The 21,006-nt window shown below is 37.1% G+C and overlaps 1 protein-coding gene across 7 annotated transcripts in view; it reads left to right on the top strand.

The window, feature by feature from the left end:
• Positions 1-21,006, top strand: part of Pparg (peroxisome proliferator activated receptor gamma) — a 139,383-nt gene that overhangs the window by 13,788 nt on the left and 104,589 nt on the right. For all 7 annotated transcript variants that reach the window (XM_047535022.1, XM_047535018.1, XM_047535023.1 and 4 more), the window contains exon 2: positions 10,888-10,963. The gene's annotated coding sequence lies outside the window, so the exon portion shown is untranslated. The remainder of the gene's footprint in view (positions 1-10,887; positions 10,964-21,006) is intronic.

Here is a 21,006-nt window from a genome sequence, read left to right as displayed (position 1 = left end):
ATAGACTTCAGCCTTCTCTTGTTGGATCTTTAGTTGTCCTGGTCAGAAGAACAGGTTTTTTAATGGCCTAAGGGCCAGAGCACTGTTTTACATTCCTGTTTTGAGGCTTCCAATGGCAACTGTAACAAAAATTCTGGTTAGTGCTACATCTGGAAGAAAAGTTTTATAATCATGCACAATATAAAATGTTATTCAGACTTATTATTCATGCGTAAAATAAACTGGTTCCCTTTCATACTTTTTGTTATGTTAGATGAAAACCCTATCAAGTTTTGACCTATTCATTTGTTTATACTTTATAAAATAATTTAATTGCTCAGCTATTTCATATGTGAATCACAAGTACTATCACCACAATTATGTAGCATATAATCTCCTTTATAAGGAAGAGCTGTGTTTATGAACAATTTTACATCAAAATACCAGGCAAACTGATCGACACATAAAAGCAAAGCAAATGGATGAGCCTTATTTTACATGGACTTATGACATCTCTGGTTAGCCACTCTTCCTGACTCTTCTGTGGATATAGGACGAAAGTAGGAGTCTGTTTGTTAAAGATCCATGCAGGGAGCTTCCACCCTCTCCGCCCTTGGGCAACCCGCCATTTCTTGCCTGCTCCCACACCTGTTCAGCTACAAGAGCAAAGAAGTGCCCTACTTGACACAGTAGAACTTCTTTTTCAGAGAGAAGGCAGTTGAAGGAAGGATGAAGAACTGAAAGAGGGCTGAGGCTTTCTCTTGGTTTTCCAGACTTTGGTTTTCTTAATTTCCTTGCAGTACCTAGCCCAACAAATTACATACCTGTTCAGGTAGGTCCTGTGCTCAAAGAAGGACACCAGAGCTCCCTAGCTAGGAGCCTGTAATCTGCATCAAAAGGATTCAGTTGAATTAGCTAACCCACAATTCACAGCAGCGTATGATTCAGGGCTGAAGTAAGTAAGTAAGGCAGGAAATGAGTGCTACAAAAAATCAGAGAAGAATTAAGATCCATGTAGAGGGGAGGGCGGGGATGGCCAGGAAAAGCCTTGTGGAGAAGCTGGGAATAATTGAACTAGACTTTGAAAGTTCAAGGATTGACAGGGTAACCTTGAGAATTTTTGTTTAAATGCAGAGAAATAAGAAGGGAATCCAAGTGTGATTCCATTTGTATATTTGTATGGATTATCCAGAGTAGGTCATTCCATAGAGATAGCAGACAGATTAGTGGTTGCCAGGGGTGGGGAAAGGGAAGGGGAGTGACTGCTTAATGGATGCAGGATTTCCTTTGGAGGTGATGAAGAGGTTTTGGAGCCACATAGAGGAGATGACTGCACAACTTTTTTTTTTTTTTTTTTTTTTTTTTTTTTTTAATGCTGGGGATCAAACCCCAGGGCCTTGTGCATGCTAGATAAGTGCTTTCACTGAGCTACGTACCCTATCCCTGGCTGCACAGCTTTAAGAAAATCCTAACCAATCAGTTACCATGCTCTGATCCTTACACATATGTAGTGAAATTTCATACTTTACCACATGAATATATACAATTATTATGTGTTGATTACAATTTTTTAAAATAGGGGAAAAAAGAATATCTGAGATACCACTGCATTATACACTTTCAGATTGTTAATTTTATGTTCTGTGAATTTTACCTGAAGTAAAAATTAAAGTTCCCAGCTTGCGTTAACCAAAGAGGAAGGGCAAAGAATTTTCAGTATAGGAAAAAGCCTGGAACTCAGGAGGCTGGGGAAGGAGGATGGCAACTGCAAGGCCAGCCTGGGCCTCTCAAAATTTAAAAGAGTAAAACAGGTGACTAGGGATGTAACACAGTGGTAGAGTGCTTTCCTGGCTTGTGTGCTTGCGTGAGGTGGCACTGGGTTCAATCCCCAGTGCTGGGGTGGGGAAAGAAGAAGAAGAAAAGAAAGGAAAGGATGGGGGGACCTGGAATAGTGACTAGTGAATAAGCACAGCTTTGTGGAAACTTCAAAAATCAAGCAATTTGAAGTGGCTAGTACAGGGATATAAGAAGTAAGAAAAATTGTTGAAAATGTAGATTTTCGGTCTGATGATAAAAGGTCTGGAATGCAGGTGAAGGAGTATGAGTTTTATCTTATAAGAAGTCAGGAGATTCCAGGTCTTAAGAAGAGGAGTGAGATGATTTAATCAGATTAACTTCACAGCTGAATGCAGGGAGAACAGTCAGAAAACTGTTGCAAAATCTGGACCTAACATGTTAGAGGGGCCTGTAGGAATGAGGAGGAAGGGAAGATGGGAGCCCAGCTCTGTTGTAGAGAGACACTCAAGGTGTGGTCTGTGGATTGATGCTGCCCCACACATTGTTGATTACTGACCTGGCACAAGTTAGGTACAGATTTGAGGATAAGCATTTTAAAATGTTTGTAATGTCATGATATTCAAGGGCATGGTTTTGCATTTTATAAAGGTATCCACAGTGGATCAGAAAAAAAAAAAAAAAATCTTCCTTTACCCCAGACTTCAAGGACCATTGTGCTAAAGGATGAACTGAATGAACTTAGTGGCTGAGTTCTTGAGGGTGGATACACACACATACATACACACACACACACACACACACACACATACATATGTGGGGGGGGGTTTGGTCACTCTGTGCTGGACACTATAGCAGTAAGCATGACAGACAACCACCACGTAGTCCTTCTTTGTCAAAGAATAGCTAGAAAGGACTGGGGTTTTAGTATAAGGAAAGAATTCTGATCACTACAGCCATCCAATAGTGGACAGGCCACCTAGTGGGAAAGAAAATGCTTTGTCATTAGACATTTTCATATGCAGTTTAAGTGACCATCTGTTAAGAAGTCTTGCCTTGGTGGGAAAAATGAAGTAGGTGACTTGTAAGTTCCCATCCTACCATAAAGTACTCTAATTCCCTAATCTATAATATTAACTTAGTAGCATACGTTTCCTTTGTAATTGGCTTAGAACATTAATATATACTAAGTTTCTGGTCATTTTCATGAACACTTGTAATTACATTTATGTCAATGTATATACAGATTAGGTTTACAAATGTATCTTACATTTGTTACACTTTTTGTTCTTGTAAGTGCTGGGGATGGAACCCAGGGCCTCCTGCATGCTAAGCATGTGCTCTACCACGGAGCTACACCCCCAGCCACACAGTTCCCCAATTCTTTTTAAAGAAGTTATTATTCTCCAGTGCCTTCTCAGCCATTCATTTATTTCCAACCTTAATATTTATAGTAAGTTCCTCTTTCACGTGATGTTTTTCACAAGTAATGCAAATTTCTGCAGAAGCAAGTTACATAAATTACAGCCAAGCTGCTGACCTTTAAATCATTTTGTTGTTTCTCCTGTGATGTAACATCATGATTGAACAAGACCGGCATGACTACCCTTTTGGGGATGTCTTTGGGTTGCCATTTTTGATATGGGTGAGAGTTGAAATAACTTTTATTATTCAATTCATTTGACTTAGTCACTATAATTGTTGGATTGTGGTGAAGCCCTAAGACTTTTGTAGGAATGATATCCTCACTGTTATTTGGGGGAAAATTCTAGAACATTTTTAACTCAAATAAGGGACTTTTTTTTTAATAAGGATTATTTTAGTGCTCATGGTATCAGGAGAAGAAAAATGTTAGTTGTAGAAGAAAAATTAATTTCACTCAAAAGCTAATAGAATATGGGGTTAAAATAGTTCATTTTCATTGTGTATTATTAAAACTACAAATACTGATCTTTAAAATATGGGTAAAATTTTGACATGCGCCTAGAACAGCGCCTGATATGTGATAGGTACTCAATAAATATTTATTGAATATTTTTCAGTGATGTAAGGTGATGGACAGGTCACTTCAAGTGGAACAATAGTGCGAGCATAGGAACAAAGGTAGGGAAAATATGAGTTTAAAGAAAGCAAAGAGAGTTTCTTTAACATGGCATTTTTGTGTGGTGAGCAGTGCGAAAACTTTTTTGGCCACATAGAGTTTATGCCTTCTTAATTTCTGCACAATATTTGTAATGTCAGTAATGACTAATTCTGATGCTTATATCCAAAGCGAATGGCTGAGCTTCAACATGCAAAAGTCATTCCCCCTGATGATTCTGAGTTTCCGAACCTCTCCTCTCTTTCCTGTTTCCTCTCCTTCCACTTTCCTCTCTGTTCTTGCACAAGGTCTGGTTCTTCTTTCCTCTTCCCTCCCACTTTTTTCCATTCCCAGTGCTTCCTGCATTCTGTCTTTTTCCCCTCCTTTTTCTCTCTCTGTTCCCCCACTCCCCACCCCATGGCTCTTCTCCCTTCTCCTTTTCCTGATTCTCAGTGCCTCTTTTTGGTTAAATCTTTAACTATACATGGAAATGACATTTTTTTAACAAAAATCTGCTAATCAAATGATAAATACAAGGATTTATCTGAATCCTTTTTACTCTGAATTTAACATGAACAAAATGTTTATGAGACAAAAGTAAAATTGAGTATCTCTTATAAATGGGTTTTCATTGATTTTTTTATAAAGTATTAAATTACTAATCCTTAAATTGGCAGAATTGGGTCAAGAGGCCTTGCTTGAAAAACCTTGTAAAAGCACAGTAGTTTGTTGAGGTAACTCCTGATTGTCTTTAACAACCTTTGTTTCTACCCCATTTTTTTTCCAAATGGCGCCTACAGCAGATGATCCTTCAGCATATAATTTTTTATTGCATCTTCATATGTGCAGTTGCACAAGAGCTGGAATATTTGTCTGTTTTGTTCATCCTGTATCCCCCCTCGTCTACAACACTGCTAACAAATAGCAGATGCTCTGCAAATAATTGTCACTTTAATATTTTACTTCTACAGTCTCGTTCTACTTCCTAATCCTCAATAGCACCCATGACTTTTTGGAATTATTAGGATAACTTTGTTTACAATTGGTTTATAAATGGAACCATATGATTTCATGTTCGGAGAATGCTTTCTTTCCATTCATTGTACCCTTTAGTCTATTCCACAGATAAAATTCTTAACCAAAGTATCTTTTAATCATCTTTTCTAAAAAGTCTGTTTCTTAATTAACTCAAAATACCAAAGGCATCACTTGCTATTGATGATAATATTTAATAGTGATTGAGCACTTAGTTCTGTATTGGGTTTTAAGAACATAACATACATTATCTCATTTTACTCTTCCAACAACCATATAAAGTGTATGCTGTTAAGATGAGATGAAGAAATAGGTACAGAGAGGCAGAATAACCTTCCAGGTGATAAAACAAGGACTGAACTGTCTTGAACCCAAACAGTCTGAACCCATCCCACCCTGTCTTGCACAAGAGCCTAATTTTCCAGCATTTGACTTTCCAGAGCATGAGATGTCTGCACCCACACCCCCCACAACCATTCCACAGGAACAATTAGATCTACACATACGTAACCATATTCAGTGTAACTTGGATTAGATTTAAACTTTGAGTTGTTCTGGTTCACTGCAGATCAGGCTTGTGTCTTCTAAGTAGTAAGTCACTTGAAAGAACAGTCCCTGTTCTTGTTGCCTGGAACAAGGTAAATTAGATCATGAAATTGTTAATTTATAGTCAACTACTCCACCATCACTTAAACTCAACTATTATTAGGAAATCCTGCCCTCCCCCTCAAATTCCTCTTAATGCAAGTAAAGTCATTTTGTTATCTGACGTCAGTTGAATAGTAAATTTTGTATGACTGTTGTAAAAATCTGGGGAATGATGTGATTGGCCCATGTTGTGTTCTGTTCTCTGATGGGATCACTCAGCTGTGGCATAGGGGGGACAGGGCAGTGTCAGACCTGGGTATAGTTGTACCTTGGAATCCACAGAGGTTGGTCCCAGGACCACACAACTAGGATACCCAAATCCCCAGATGCTCAAGTCCCTTATATAAAATATCTTAGAACTTGCATGTAACCTACCCACATCTTTCCCATGTGCCTGGATATTTTTGTTTGCTTGTTTGGTTGGTACTAGGGGTTGAACCCAGGGGTGCTCTACCACTGACCTATATCCTCAGTTCTTTTTATTTTTTATTGTAAGACAGGGTCGCACAAAGTTTCTAAGATTGTCCTCAAACTGACGATTCTCTTTTCTCAGCTTCCTGAATGACTGAGATTATAGGCGCATGCCTCATGCCTGGCTTCCTGTATACTTTTAATCATCTCTTGATGATGTAAAATACCTTATGTAATGTAAATGCTGTGTAAATAGTTGTTATACTATATCATTTCAGGAATGATGACAAGAAAAATAGTCTATAGGCATACATGTTCAGTACAGATGGAATTTTTAAAAACATTTTCAATCCATGGTTGATTGAAGCTGAGGATGCAGAACCTCTGTACATGGAACTCTGGCTATGTTTAGTTTGGGATAAAAGTTAGTCATTTGGAAATGTTTGCATCCCTCCATCTTCCCCCAATACACTGAAGAGAATTTTACTTTGACAGTACTATAGTCCCTTCCCTTACCTTTAAAAAAAGTTGATCTTACAAGGTCTTTTCCTAGATTTTGTGAGAAAGGACTAAAGAATGAATGGAAAGAGACTGGCCATGAAGTACTGGAGAAGATTTGAATTGATCTTCATAATAAAGTGCTCGTAAGGAGAGGAGAAGGGAGAGATTTTGAATTCACTGATCTGGGAATGGAGAGAGTGTTTAGATGGGAAGACTTTCAGCAAAGAAGACATTTTGGAGAAAATGGTGTGTGAAAAAAATCAAAGGGATCAAGTAAGTGTGTGTAAGGTCAGTGTGCTGAGGGCAAGAATAGACAGAAGAGAAGAAGGAACTTTCAGAGCACATACAATAGAAAATCTCAGAAGTACCACAAAGAAGAGGGACTAAAAAGCAGTCATAAGATGGGGTGAGAATTAGAAGAAATCTGATCTAAGGGAGGAGAAGTTTTCTTTTGTAGTGTAGAAAAAATTTTTTCTATGCTAGGGTTTGAACCCAGGTCCTTCAGCATACTAGACAAGTACTCTATCACTGAGCTATACCCACAGCCCTCTGTTTTTATACATTTTATTTTGGGTTTTCCAGATTGTTCTCAAACTTGTGAACCTCTTCTCTCAGCCTCCCAAATACTTGGGATTGCAGGCGTCAGCCACCATGGCCAACAAGAATGGACAAAATATTCAATGATGCAGAAACAGAGATAATGGTATGCTGGATCTAGCTCAGACCAGCTCAAGGAAGTCATTTGTTGAATTTTCAGGATTTTAAGGATCCAAGTGTTTATGCAGATCCATTATTGGGAATTAAATTGTGTATATTTATGACTAAACAGGTTGTATTAAAAAATAAGGGTAAATATACAAACCACATCAGTTTGTAATTATTTTACATTGTTAGGATTAGCTGGGGAAATTGTACCTGTGTGGTGGACAGTGCATTTGCCTTGTGTGTTACTACACCGTCTCTTCCCACCTGTGCTCAGTGACATCATGTTGGTAGCTCCTAGTCACAATAGAAGTGTTTACACCATAGAAATTGGCAAATCTACAAATCAGAGCATCTTTTTCCATGCCCGGAGGGTCAGTTAAACACTTATCAGCACACCATTAGAAAAATAGAGTGAAAATCAAGGAGTCTAATGAATTTAGCAAGAAGACAACTTGTCAATTGTACCTGAATTTCAGTGCAAAGACAACAGCCATGGAAAAGTGGGTAGAGGAGTGAAATAATGGACCTTGCTGAGACAAGTGTTTGAAACCAATAAAGTTAAGCAAATTGTTGTTGATGGTGTTTCATATTTAATTGCAGAACTTACAGAGTATACACAATGCCGATATGCTTTATTAATATCCAGAAATGAACACCGTATGCAAATTTATTTTCTGGTGGAACCTTTTCTATTAAAAGAGAAACTAGTTATCTGTAGAATATACCTTGGCTAATGCTGCTATAGTATTTCATGATTAATATGACACTGGTTGTTAAGTTTAAGAAGTTTTAATATTTTTAAATGTTTTAATATTTCCTTTTAAAGGAAATATTGTCAAGAATGAATGTTTAATTTTATTGAGTACCTTTTTTTTGCATTTTTTTAGGTAATCATATGGTTCCTTTTGAAATTTGACCTAGTACTATGACTTTTTTGGGGTTTTGTTTTTGTTTGTTTTTCAGTACTGGGGATTGAACCCAGCTCTACCACTGAACTGCATTCCTAGCCCTTTTTGATTTTTTATTTTCAGACCAGGTCTCTCTTAAACTGTTGAGACTGGCCTCAAACTTGTGATCCTCCTACCTCAGCGTCCTGGGTCACAAGGATTACAGCTGTGCACCACCATGCCTGACTTGAGACATATTTTTAAAGATTTCTAATGTTAGATTTCCTTTACATTTCTGAGATAAAGCCAACTTGATTATGGTAGTTTATTCTTTTAGTATACTGTTGAAGTGTTTTGTTTCGTTTTTTATTTTGGGGTTTTTTTAAGTGCCAGGGATAGAACCCAGGGCTTCATACTTGCTAGGCAAGTGTGCTACCACTGAGCTATCTCCCCAGCCCTGCTGAATTCTTCAATTAGCATTTTACTTATAATTTTGAATCAATATTAATAAATGGAATTGATATTTTTTCTTTTTATAAGATTTTCAGATCATTATGTTATTTTGGGAAAATTAATTTGGTCATTGTAATTTTTTTGGAAGTCAGAAACACTTTTATATCTTTCTTCCTTGAAACTCTGAAAAAAATTTACCTATGAAATTATCTATGCCCAGAGCTTTTTCCAGAAATAATGCTTTGATAAGTTTTCAGTTGTTTTTATCATTAATTATTTTTCTGTTTCTTCAATTCTCATCATTTATTCCATTTCAGACAGATTGGTTTGAGTGAATATTCTGCCAAAAAAAATTCTTAGATATAAAATAGTTGGATGAATAGATATGAACAGCCCCTCTCTAGTGTGAATTTTATTTAAGGGTGAGGTGATTCCCTTTTATCTTCACAGCCATATCTCTAGATTACAGGGATGGGTAAAGGGGATTTATCACCTATTGAGTATAAACCAATCTGTATTTAACTGACCAGACAGAGCATGTGCAGAAACTATAATCCTTGGTATATTTATCACCCCAGAATGGATCTTGTCTCTGCCCTGCTATATTTTGTCTCTACAGATTATACCTTCCAAGATACAGTGCAATTCTGAATGGATACAGAAAGGAGAGTTCTGCTCTCAGTAGTGGGGAAGGGCGTGGGGAAAGTTTGAAGAATTCTGCCTGCCTCTGAAAGTCCTAGGAGCCAACCCAGTTTTCTGCTGGATCCAACTCTTGAGGCTGCAAGCTAGGAATAGGCAGCAATTTCCACCAAATTTTTACTTTATTCCTACTTCTTAATAAATTTGTATGTATTTCCAAGGAACAAGTATTAGGGAAAGCTAGTATGACATAATCTTAACCTGAAATCGGTGTTATTTAATGTTTTAGATATTTTTCTTTATTAATATTATTTTTAATTAACATGTTAATATTAATAATTAATATTAATTAAATTGTTTATTTTCACACATGTGGACCCTTTTCGTAGTTGCCTTAAGCATAAATGTCAAAGTGGTGATCAGTAATCTCTTACAGATAAAGCCAATTTCATGTGTTATACATGTTATTATGTAATGAATATTTGATATGGATGCTTGTTTCATTGAATAGCAAATCAAATAGTGTTCTTGTAAATTGCTATGATACGGATCAGCAGTCATATCCAGAGAATACAGAATATACAGGCAGAAAACACTGAGAAATTAGCTGTACCTGTAGATGACCATGTCCCACCCTGAAAACAGAATAGTTGCTTTATTGTTGATATTCAGTTTTCATAAAGAGGTTTTCAGTTCCCAACAGAAGCACTAAACAATACTAGAGAAAACAAAGCCAAATATATTGTCATTTATGTTCTTTCACTTTAGAAATAAACTAATCCTATTAGTTTAGAAACTGCTTGTCTTCCCAATCTTCTGCTTTTATACCATGCATTAGGTAGCAGAATAGTTCTGATACATTCCAAATTGAAAGGTGCCAAAGTAAGAAGGAACAATATTTAGAAGTTTTGTGGAGGTTAGATTGTACAGATGTTGGGTCTGGATGCTGGGACACTTTAGCCTCCTGATGAGGCTTTTGGCACTAAATGCTGTTTTGTCTTTGTGGAATATACTATTCTAGGATCCTTGAGCCATTTGTAAGAGAGCAAGGATATGAGTCCTTCATTTAGAAAATCTGCTCTCTGGATCTTCCTCTGAAAAATCTGCTGTGCCTGGGGTGCTGTACCTACCCTGCCTAAATGGTGTGGTTCACGTCCATACTTTATATGTGAGGCTCACCAACCATGCCCCATCTAGGCTGAAGTTGAATTTCAATAAGTATCAACTTTGCATTGTATAACATTTTTTCAACATCTTTTGAGGGTTTTTTTTTTTTTTTTTCTTGTGTTGCTGGTGACAAAACCCAGGCCCTCACCCATGCTAGGCAAGTGCTCTACCGCTGAGCCACATCCCCAGCCCTCTTTTGAGGTTATCAAACCATTTAAGACCTATTTTTCCATAAGTCTGCACAATAATATCTTATTAATTTGACATATAAGATGGATGAGATTAAAAAACGAGTTTTGCCTCATGTTAGTGACTGAACTAGGAAAGTAAGACAAGTGAATCTAAAACGTGTCTCTTTTGTGAAATCATTTTAAGAAGATCTTCCAGCCCTGCATGATTTATGATGAGTCATTTGGTGGTTTGTTGTTACTTCTAGGGAATACAAAGCTCAGGGAGATCAAACGTTCAAAATGAAATCCAGCAGAGAAAATCAATTTATTTGTGTATGTACATTTTGGCAGCCTAGGTATCTAAGAATTTTGAATATGTGTGCATATTGAAATTCCTTATTTCTTTTTAATTGTCCAGATTTGAAAGAAACCAACTCTGAACCACAGATACACAACAAGAAGGCTATTTTCTCAAACAGGATTGCCCTTTAACGGTAGGTAAAATCAGAATTTTTCATACTAAATTTGCATTTGAAAGTATTCTTTTTAAAGGACATGCCAATTCTTTGTGGTATTTTACTGTCAGATTTCTTAGAGAACTTTTATTTTTGACTATCACAATGCTTTCTGCTGTATAATATACCAGTCATTTGGAGTTCACAGTAACAGATTTGTCTTAAGACAAATCTAAGGTAGGAAAATGACCTGGAAATTGAGAAATAATACCAATCCTTAAAAATAAATCTCTAATAACTCTTTTACATTCCTCTTACTTTTCTACCCAAGTCGTAATTTTAAGTACATTAAGTTTATATGATACTTATATTAAGGTAAAAATCAAGGTATCTTGACTGGTTCCCTGTAGACCATGCAACCGTTGTCTCTGATCACAAAGAAAATATGCAAAGAAGATGCATTTCTTTCTAGAAAAGAGATTGCTGAGTTATAGCTAGTACCCTACATTGAAACTGCTTTCTCCCTGGGACTGACTTAGATTGGGGTATGACTTCAGGGGCTCCAGGGAAGGTTCTTGGAGAGTCCTCCTCTGAGAATGTATACCTCTTGAGCCTGTTCTCTTAGGGTTCTAAGCCAGTTCTTTGTCCCCAAGTATATCAGGGGAAAGCAGGGAGATATAAGTCACTTTAAGGTTTTATGTAGGTTTAAGACTCTTGATGGCAGTCAGTAAGGAAGGTCACAGGGTGGTTTATTTTTCCTGAAATCCACAGGCAAATTAAATCTACAACTTTGTAAAAGAATTACCAGATAGATAGATAGATAGATAGATAGATAGAGTTATATGTGGGGGTGTATGTATATTTGGGTTAGTACAATTAGCTTTGTCTCTTGAGAGGACCTAGAAGTAGTGCCTCCCCAGTACAAGCCAGATTGTGGTTTTCAGAATCATTTTCCCCTACAAGAACCCAGAAGCCTTTGGAGAAGTGGCTGGTTCCAAGGCTAGGGCAAGGACAGTACAGCATGAGCCTGGAGGGTCTCGTGGTGCCAGAGGGTGAGGATGTGCTCAAGGAGGGGTTAGGCGGGAGCAGGAAGAGTCCACAGTGGCTGAAGCTGGAACAATTAATGCAATGATATAACTATAGGATTGGATTATAAATCCCCAAGTAAAAAAAATATATATATATATATACATGAGTTCAGGCTAACACAAATAAACGACTAAATAAATAAATATAGTCAGAGTAAGGAAAACTCTTACACAGGAATTTCACTTAATAAATGTCAGAAGAGCCGGCACTATGGCACACCTGTAATACCAGTGACTGAGGAGGCTGAGGCAGGAGGATCGAAAGTTGGAGAACAGCCTCAGCAACTTAGGCCCTAAGCAACTTAATGAGACCCTTTCTCAAAATAAAAAATAAAACGGACTGCAGATGTAACTCAGTGGTAAAGCACTCCTGGGTTCAATTCCCCTTACCAAAAAAAAAAAAAAAAAAAAAGGTAGGAAAATAGAAAATTATCAGAGAACCATAGCAGCAGTTGCTGCAGAAGGCTACACCAATGAATACTAAAATTAGTGGGAGGGTGAAAGTGTTTAAGTAGAAAGAGGATATTAGCATAACCTCAAAATATTCCCTCCCCAAATGTGTATTAATTACAAGAGGAAAAGCACTAACTTCCCAGTGGAGAATCCTGGCAGACACCAGGGTAACCAGCGTCAATGCCAACAGTGTTAAGACCTGTTGAGCTCACATACCCCTGACTGGCGGTCCTGAAAAGGGAATATCACTGCCTTTGCTCTTCTTCCCCCAAATCTACAACCTCAGTGGGCTCGCGAGAAGCCTGAGACAAACCTAAGTAGAGGCACTTTGCAGAACACCTGACCTGCGCTCTTTAGCAGCATCAGACATAAAAGAGAACTGAAGACTGAAAAACTGGCACAGACTTGAAGGAGGATCTGGAGGTGTGGCTGGATTGGGCCTTGGAACTGGAAAGGAACATGAGTGGGAAAGCTGGTGGTATCCAAAAAAAGTAGTTGATACTTTTGTGCCCTTATATGTGTGTCAGTTTTGCTAACTGTGCTTTGGGTTTTACCTTTGGGGGAAGCAAGCTGAAGGTTCCATGGGATCTCTCTATCCTTGTAACTTCTGGAAGCCTTAAGTCATTTCAAAGCAATAAGTTTTTTCATTACATTATTTGCTGTGCTAGGGATGTAAACACTAGGCAGGCTCTCTCCCAGTAAGCGACACGCCCAACCCCAAAATAACGTTTTTAAAAAGCCACATTGGAGTCAGTAAATAATCATTCTTATTAGGTTTCCACTCATTTATGGAGTTGAATTTCTGTGCATTTGGAGTTTCAGAGTTAACCAGGTGCATTCCTTGCATCAGAGCTGTTTCTGGAGCTGTGTTTTAAAATTCTCCTAGGTGTTTTGTTTGATCATTTGTTTTTGGTGTTTTCATTTGGTGCTGGGGATTTAACTCAGGGTCTCCTGTGTGCTAAGCACACACTGCCCCACTGATCTACACTCCTCTGCCCCTTTAATTCTCTTCATACCTACCTCCAGCTCCATCTGTGCAAGTTTGGTCTCTACTTTGTCCATTTAATGCTTCAGCCAGTTACTTTCAGTTCCCTATAAGACCTGTGAATGAGAAAAGATCCCCAGAGCTTTCCAAGCATGTGCAGAGGTCCTGGGGTACATCCCCAGCACTGCAAAAAAGAAAAAGGAAAAACAAAACCAAACAAAACTCCAAAAAGCTTTTGCTCCTTAGGAGCCACCTCTTACCAAAGTTTTTAGTTGGTGACAGGGTGAGATGCAAATATGCAAAAAACTTGGAAAGTATTTTGATTAATAATCTTTTGACCCAGGAATCTTCTTTATCCAAGATGAGATTTGACCAAGAACTTAGAATTAGTAGTCTTATATTTGAATGGTGAGATGAGAGAAAGCAACTATTTTCTTTAGACAGAATGTCTGGGAACGCAGTGAATACAGGTAGTCTAAGGGAACTTGGATGCTTAAAGAGGTCAGGGACAACATTAAGTTTGCTTAAAAGTTGATTTAACTTTAGAAAAGCCAAAAGCCATTTAAAAGAGAAAGACCAAACTCTTACAACACAGGGACAGGTATGTACTTTAGCATCTCAAACTGAGTGATCTGAGCCGTAAGGTTTGGGCATGGAAAGTCAAATGCTGAGTATTTGGAATTTGACCCTGAAAAAAAAAATTGTTTACTGCCAACTTTCTTGTATGTTCAACCAATTTAGTAAACTTCTGTTAGTACTGTGAACTACTGTTAGTTCACAGTTTTTAGGTGAAAGGAGGAATAACAAAAGATGTACCTAAAGCAGTGAAATTCATAGAGACAGACAGTAGAGTGGTGGCTCCCGGAGGCTGGGGGCAGGGAATGAGGAGTCACTGTTTAATGGGTACCGAGTTTCAGTTTTGCAAAATAATGACGTTCTGCAGATTGCTTATAGGTAACTTTGTCAATGCACGTACTGCCACTGAGCTCTGCACCCTTTAAATGGCTTTAAATAATTAAATACATGGTTAAATGGTAAATTTTATGTTATGTGCATTTTACCACAATTTTAAAAACTTTTAAAAAAAGAATAGCAGAAGTCCTCTGTAGTCACATTCCACTTTGCCTGGGTGTCCAATGTCCGGTTTGGGGACATTGGAGATGTTTGTCCTTAGGAAACTTTTATTTTGTTTTGTTTTTTTAATCTAGAGATGACTCTGGACACCACTTGCCAACTGGCAGTTTAAATGGCCCTTTATACCATAAATTGTGAAATTAAAAAAAAACTGGTACGCAGGAAATAGCAGAGTTAGGGTGGCTGCGAGAGTTACTTGTGGGGTTAATTTATAACTAAGACAAATGAATCTATAAAAAGAAGAAAAGCCCCATAAGAAAAATGTTAACTGATGGTAAGGGAGAAAAAGGGCTTAGATAAAAGATACCTGAACTTGTTTGGTCTCAGTGATTTTATGACTGAGGAATTCAATTATAGGCATACTGGGTGGAGCAAATCACAGTTCTGTAAATTACTAATAGGACACAGTGATCTTTATCATTTTCTGTATGTTCTGTGTATGCTCACATGCTGAGTTCAGGCCTGCCTTCTGCACAGCTGCTTGGCCTGGCCATACTGCTGTGAATTGAGGGCTTTGGGGCTGACACATGGATCACATATTCTATTAAAATCTTAAATCTGAGTAGGGGGTACATTAGCAATAAGTTCCGGGATTAGGACAAATTACTTTTTAATTTTGGCTATTGGGTCTGTTTTCATTTTACATTAATTTTATTTCCTCTTGATGCTGGGAATTGAACCCAGGGCCTTCCTTATACAGGCAGAGTATCCTCTTGAGCACTGAGCTACAACCCTGTCTTCCTTTAACTTCTTTCAAGGCATTTTTATTACTGTAAAACTGTGAATATATGTTTTTTTTAAAAGATCACACTTAACCACACAAAAACGATTCTTGCTTCCATAGTTTCGTCCAGTTCTTGTTAATGTGTGTACATTTTTTTACTTTCTGACATTTACAGTGTGTTGTAACATTTCCACTCAGCTTCTTTCCCTGTTAAACAATATATATTTTCCTTTGTTTCTTCCTGGCTTTCAGCCCTGTCATGTGGGCATAGTGACATCACCTAATCTCCTAAAGACAGGTTTTAGGTGATTTCTGGGTTATTTTTTAACTATTATGCAATTATTGCTTATACTTTTACATACCATGAATATTTTCAGGCATCTTATTTCATTTAATTTCAAGTCATTTTCTTCTGATAAATGTCCAGGAGAGGAATTTGTGTGTCAAGTGGTTGAGCAACTACATTACTCTTGTGTTATTAGTTTTTATGATATTGCACATTGACCCGAGGAGATATTAGTAGCACATGAACAAAACATGTAGAATATCAATATGTTTAAATGACTTCTGTAAATATAAATGCATTACACTTATTTTGATTTTATGTCTGTAATTGTGGAGAGAGGGTGGAGAGTAGAGAGCTTCTCCACTTGTGTAGGGATTAGATAACATGTTACGTGCATTATTATGTGGGTGACTTTTTGTTGTTATATATCTACATAAACAAAAAACCTCTATAGCAAGAAAATTGGGGATTTGGGGCTTTGCAAGTTTAAATAAAATGTAAAGACTGTGTGCTGTGGTTTCTTATGGCTTTTAAGGCCTGGCATCACTAGTTAAGGAAGGAATTAAAGCTTTTGAAAATGTGGATTTAACAAAGTAAGATTTCCATACAGATGGATACAAGTCAACTTTTAAAGAACGATTTATTCAAAATAAATGACTTCAGGGGGCTGGGAGTGTGGCTCAGTGGTAGAGGACTTGCCTAGTATGCATGAAGCTTTTGGTTCAACACCCAGCACTGTAAAAGCAAAGAAAAGAAAAGTTAACTATTTTAAATTTGTAGTTTGCATATATGAGGGAATAATTTTAGAATAAAAATAGCATAAGAAAATTTTAAGATAAAAAATTGTTGGAGTGAATTTAACAAAGCTTATGGGTGAGATTTTTTTCCTTTTTATTTTCAAATGTCTGTTTGGGGGTTTCTGTCTTCATTATCTCTCCTTGCCCAATTTTGTTTGCCTTAAAAAAAAAAAAAAAAGGTCCGGCATGGTACTACCTATAATCCCAGTGACTTGGGAGGCAGAGGCAGGAATATTGCAAGTTTGAGGCCAGCCTCAGCAACTCAGAAAGACTCTAAGCAACTTAGTGAGACCTGGTCTCAAAAATAAAAAGTGCTAGGGGTGTGGCTCAGTGGTAAAGAACCTCTGGGTTCAATCCCCAGTATTAAAAAAAGAAAAAGAAAAAAAAAGTCAATTATGAGCTCTGTAGTTCAGTGTGGGCACACCTGGTTCCTTGGTTACTTTCAGTAACTTCTGAGTTACAAATAGTATTTATGAATTGTACCAAAGTGTTTTATGGTAAGAGCTCAAACATTTGAAGCTACTGTTATTCCGTGGGACAAAAGTGAAGCAAATGTGACCTCATTCATTTTATTCTAGTTTTTTTTTTCTTTTAAACTCATGAGCTCCCTGTTCTCCAGATCCTGTGATCTGAAATAATTTAAATTATTTGATATTTTTAACCTTTTATTCTCCCAGTAAGCAGGACATAGGAAATTAAGTGACGCAAACATCTTTAATAATCTTTAAAAGTCATAAGACTTGGTAGCCGGGACAAGAAACAATTAGGAATAAATTTCAGGGAAATGCCATAATGGCATGGCTTTTGTTTTCTTTTGTTAGCGAGCCACATGGCTTTCCTTTCAAACCCAAGGAGCATGTAGTGTGGTCTCCTTTTAAGACTTCAGCTTCATCTGCATCACAGAAATATATATTTCCTTAAGTTTACTCACTATAATTTGTAATTGCTATTTTTCTTATCTGCGAAGGAAGTACAGCAGCTCCCACTGGGGAAATACCATGTTAAGTTGATCCTAAAATAAGAAATCTAAGGGAGAGGTCACATCCTAATAACTTGTACAAATCTGAATTCCCATGGAGCCTTGAAATCATGTTGTAGGAGGAGAATATTAACAATGAGTTACTGAACTTCTTCCAGATAATGTCGTAAAGTTGAAGCACTTTTGTATACAGAAGTGACAACTGAAGTATAAATACAATTGACAGGACCTAATTTTTTAAAGCAATCTATTATGAATAGCCAGAGAAATCGAGCATGACTCACAAGCCACAAAAATTTTTTTTTGATAACTTTCACTAGAAATATAAGGTTTGGTACTCAGGAGATATTGCAGTAATTACATACAGTGAGAATTATTTTATTGGTTACTATCGAGAAGTTTAATAATCAACTTTTTTCTAACCCTGACCTCTAGTTCGACTTTGGAAGAACCCTAACCATGTAATTCCAGAGAAATTATCTATTTGGGGAGTTAGACCATTGGGTTGTGGTTTCTCCTTTTCTGTAGTTGACCATCTCTTTAAAAAATGCTAGACCTCAGTTTCATGATCTGTTAAGGAGAAAGGTGTTTATCATGAGAATCAAGTAGGAGCACATATATAAAATCAAAAATTTTACAGCCTTATATATCTCAAAGGTATTACTATAATCATTGCCTTTACTTTTTTTTAATCTTTTCCAAATGAGGAAATCAAAATAGAGGTCAAGTAGTCAAGTAGCTCAATCTGTTCCACTCAGGCTCATGGTCACCTGTACACAGTAATTGCACCCTACTCACTAGCCAAATCTGTCATTTCCTCAAAAGATAGAACCTTAATGAAGCTGCCCCTTTACACTGTGTATAGAGATTTGCATTTTACAATGAGGATGGGTTGTTTCCTAGCACACACTAACTTTCTTTGAGGATATCATTGGAAATGTCTTAGGGGTTTTCCCTTTATTGCTTTTGAGAAATGGGCATCATTATTTCTGCATCTTTGCTTGATGGTAACAAATTAAAGCTGAGCAGAATGTATTTTTGTCTGCAATCTACTGATATTCATTTCATTCATGCTGCTAATGAGTTTTCAGTCATTCAAGATTTATAGGAACATATTTGGGTACCCTACCTCCTCAGACCCATTCTGTAGCAAGAGCCATTTGTTGAAATTATTTAGATATATCTGCATTTATTTTTTAAAATTTCCTACCCCACAATAAAACAGTACAATGCAATAAGAAATAAATAAATTTTGTTGTGGGGAGTGAGAGTATAGCCCAGGGATAAATAGAGGTCATCCTTAGCATGCGTGAGGCCCTGAGTTCAATCCTGAGCAGCTCCCCAAAAAATTACTTGCTAGACTGCTTATCTTTGTGATGTGAGTTCAGAGACTCTGTGAGGCTCTTCAGGATCTTTTTAATATCTTCATTTAGGAAAGCATTAGCTCCTTCCTTGTGTTAATTATTGTTATGTACCAATGTGACAAGTAGGAGATACAAGAGGCTCATGCTGGCACCCTACCACATATTCACCAGAAAAGGAAGCTGGCTCTGTGCCTAGTGGGGACACTCAGTCTTCTAAAAGTGCAAGGCCCCTGCATCCGACCATGTAGACTCAGCCACTCAAGTTCGCATCCTGAAAAGCAGTTCTCCTGGAATGAGTGGTATCCTGCACGTGTCAGAGTGACTTGACTTTCCCCCCTAACGAATACATGGAAGTTGTAAAAAAAAAAATCTTGCCAAGGCATGTTCTTAATATGTAAGGTGATTATTTTACTAACCAGACTTTGGAATAAAAGTAATACCAACAATAAATAAACTTTTTTTTTTTTTTTTGGAAGAGGGGTACACTTTTTTTCCCAGGAACCAAATGCTAGTAGGAGAAAAAAATCTTTCCATCTGTGGTCCTACTGATTGTTGCTATTATTAATTTGTTTTTCCAGTTTTTAAATTTTCCATTAATATTGTTTTAGTTCAGATTTTTTTCTTATTATTTACCTAAGTTATTACAAATTGATTCCCTGACAACGATTCACCATTCCTGTTTCATACTCAAATCCACAGAGCTTTTCTTTTTCTTTCTTTCTTTTTGTTTTCCCCGATTTCTGTCTTTCTAAAATTCTGTGTTGGCATTTCACCTCCTTTACCCTTGAAGGAGCTTTAGAGGCTTTTTGGTCAACCTGAACCTACCCCCTCCATGTTATTACCGGCAAGAGTTCAGACGGGTCAGCTCAGTGCTCCCCTACAAGCATCGAGTTCATGACTGGAATAGACCAGTTCTACTGCACTATGGTTGATTTGAGACTTCATGTTTTGTAGGTTGTTGTTTGTTTTGGATTTTTTTTGGTTTTTTTGTTAGTAGTAAGAATTAAACCGAGGAGCATCTAGCTCTACCACTGAGTTACATCCCGACAACCTCTTTTTTTATTTTTAAATTTTGAGACAGGGTCTAGCCAAGTTGCCGGGCTGGCCTCAAATTTGCTATCCTCCTGCCTCTGTCTTCTAAGTAATGGAATCACAGGTGTGCACCACTGCATCCAGCTTACATTGTATCTACTGAGAACAGAGACTAACTTCGGGGTATCCCTAGTGCTTAATACAATTCCTGGTAAATATCATGCAAGTAATAAATTAATAATGTAATTGAAATGAAATTATTCAATGTAATTGAACAGTATTATTAGCAGTCTACATCACTAACTTATTTTTTAATTTATACACTTAGGGTATAAAGTATGCTCTTAGAGAATTGAGTTATTTTTTAAAAAAAAGAACTCTGATAGATATTTACAGGTTGAACACCCCTAAATGTAAAAATCTGAAATACTTCAAATCCAAAACTTTTTAAATGCCATAAGATGCCACAAGTGGAAAATTCCATACCTGACCTCATATGACAGGTCTCAGTCAAAACACAGATACACTAAAAATATCGTATAAAATAACCTTCACAATATATTGATAAGGTGTATATGAAACATAAATGAATTTCATGTATAGAGTTGGGTCCCCTCCCCAGCCTATCTCATTATATATAGATACAGGTATATACATGCAAATATTCCAAAATTTGAAACATTTCTGGTCCCAAGCATTTCAAATAAGGGATCCTTGGCCCATAATTTCAATCTTGTAGATATAACCTTTGTTTACATGTTTTTTTGCAAATACTGAAAATAAATCCATTAAATACATGTAGGTCCACTACCAAGTACTTCTTTTTTTATATAGATAAATAATTGATTAAAAAAAAATATATATATACACCTTGTATATTTAAGCCATATTTGAGAATAGGCCAGGATAGGATTATCAAAAAAAAGAGAAATATGCTGAAGAGTCAGAAAGTGATTACAGCCTACAGATAAATAAGATAGCTTTGGTCCTGCGAGATTTTTAACTACTGTTCATACTTTCAGAGCTTCTAAGAGACATAGTTCAAGAGGTATTCTTGGTGCTCAGTGCTAGGAAGGCCCTTAGGGGCTGCTGCAGTGCTTCAGAGCGGGCTCTGAGTCAGGGTTCAAGTCTGCAGCATAGAAGAGCAAAAGCTTCAGCAAGTACACTTTGTCTTGCAGCTGAGGGACCAGAGGCTCCCCCAGCATCTGGATTAAGTGACTGTGGAAGGCTTCAATCTGCT

The sequence above is a fragment of the Sciurus carolinensis genome, chromosome 19 (assembly GCF_902686445.1).
Source record: "Sciurus carolinensis chromosome 19, mSciCar1.2, whole genome shotgun sequence".
NCBI classification, from domain to species: Eukaryota; Metazoa; Chordata; class Mammalia; order Rodentia; family Sciuridae; genus Sciurus; species Sciurus carolinensis.
This window is presented reverse-complemented; position numbering and strand designations above follow the sequence as displayed.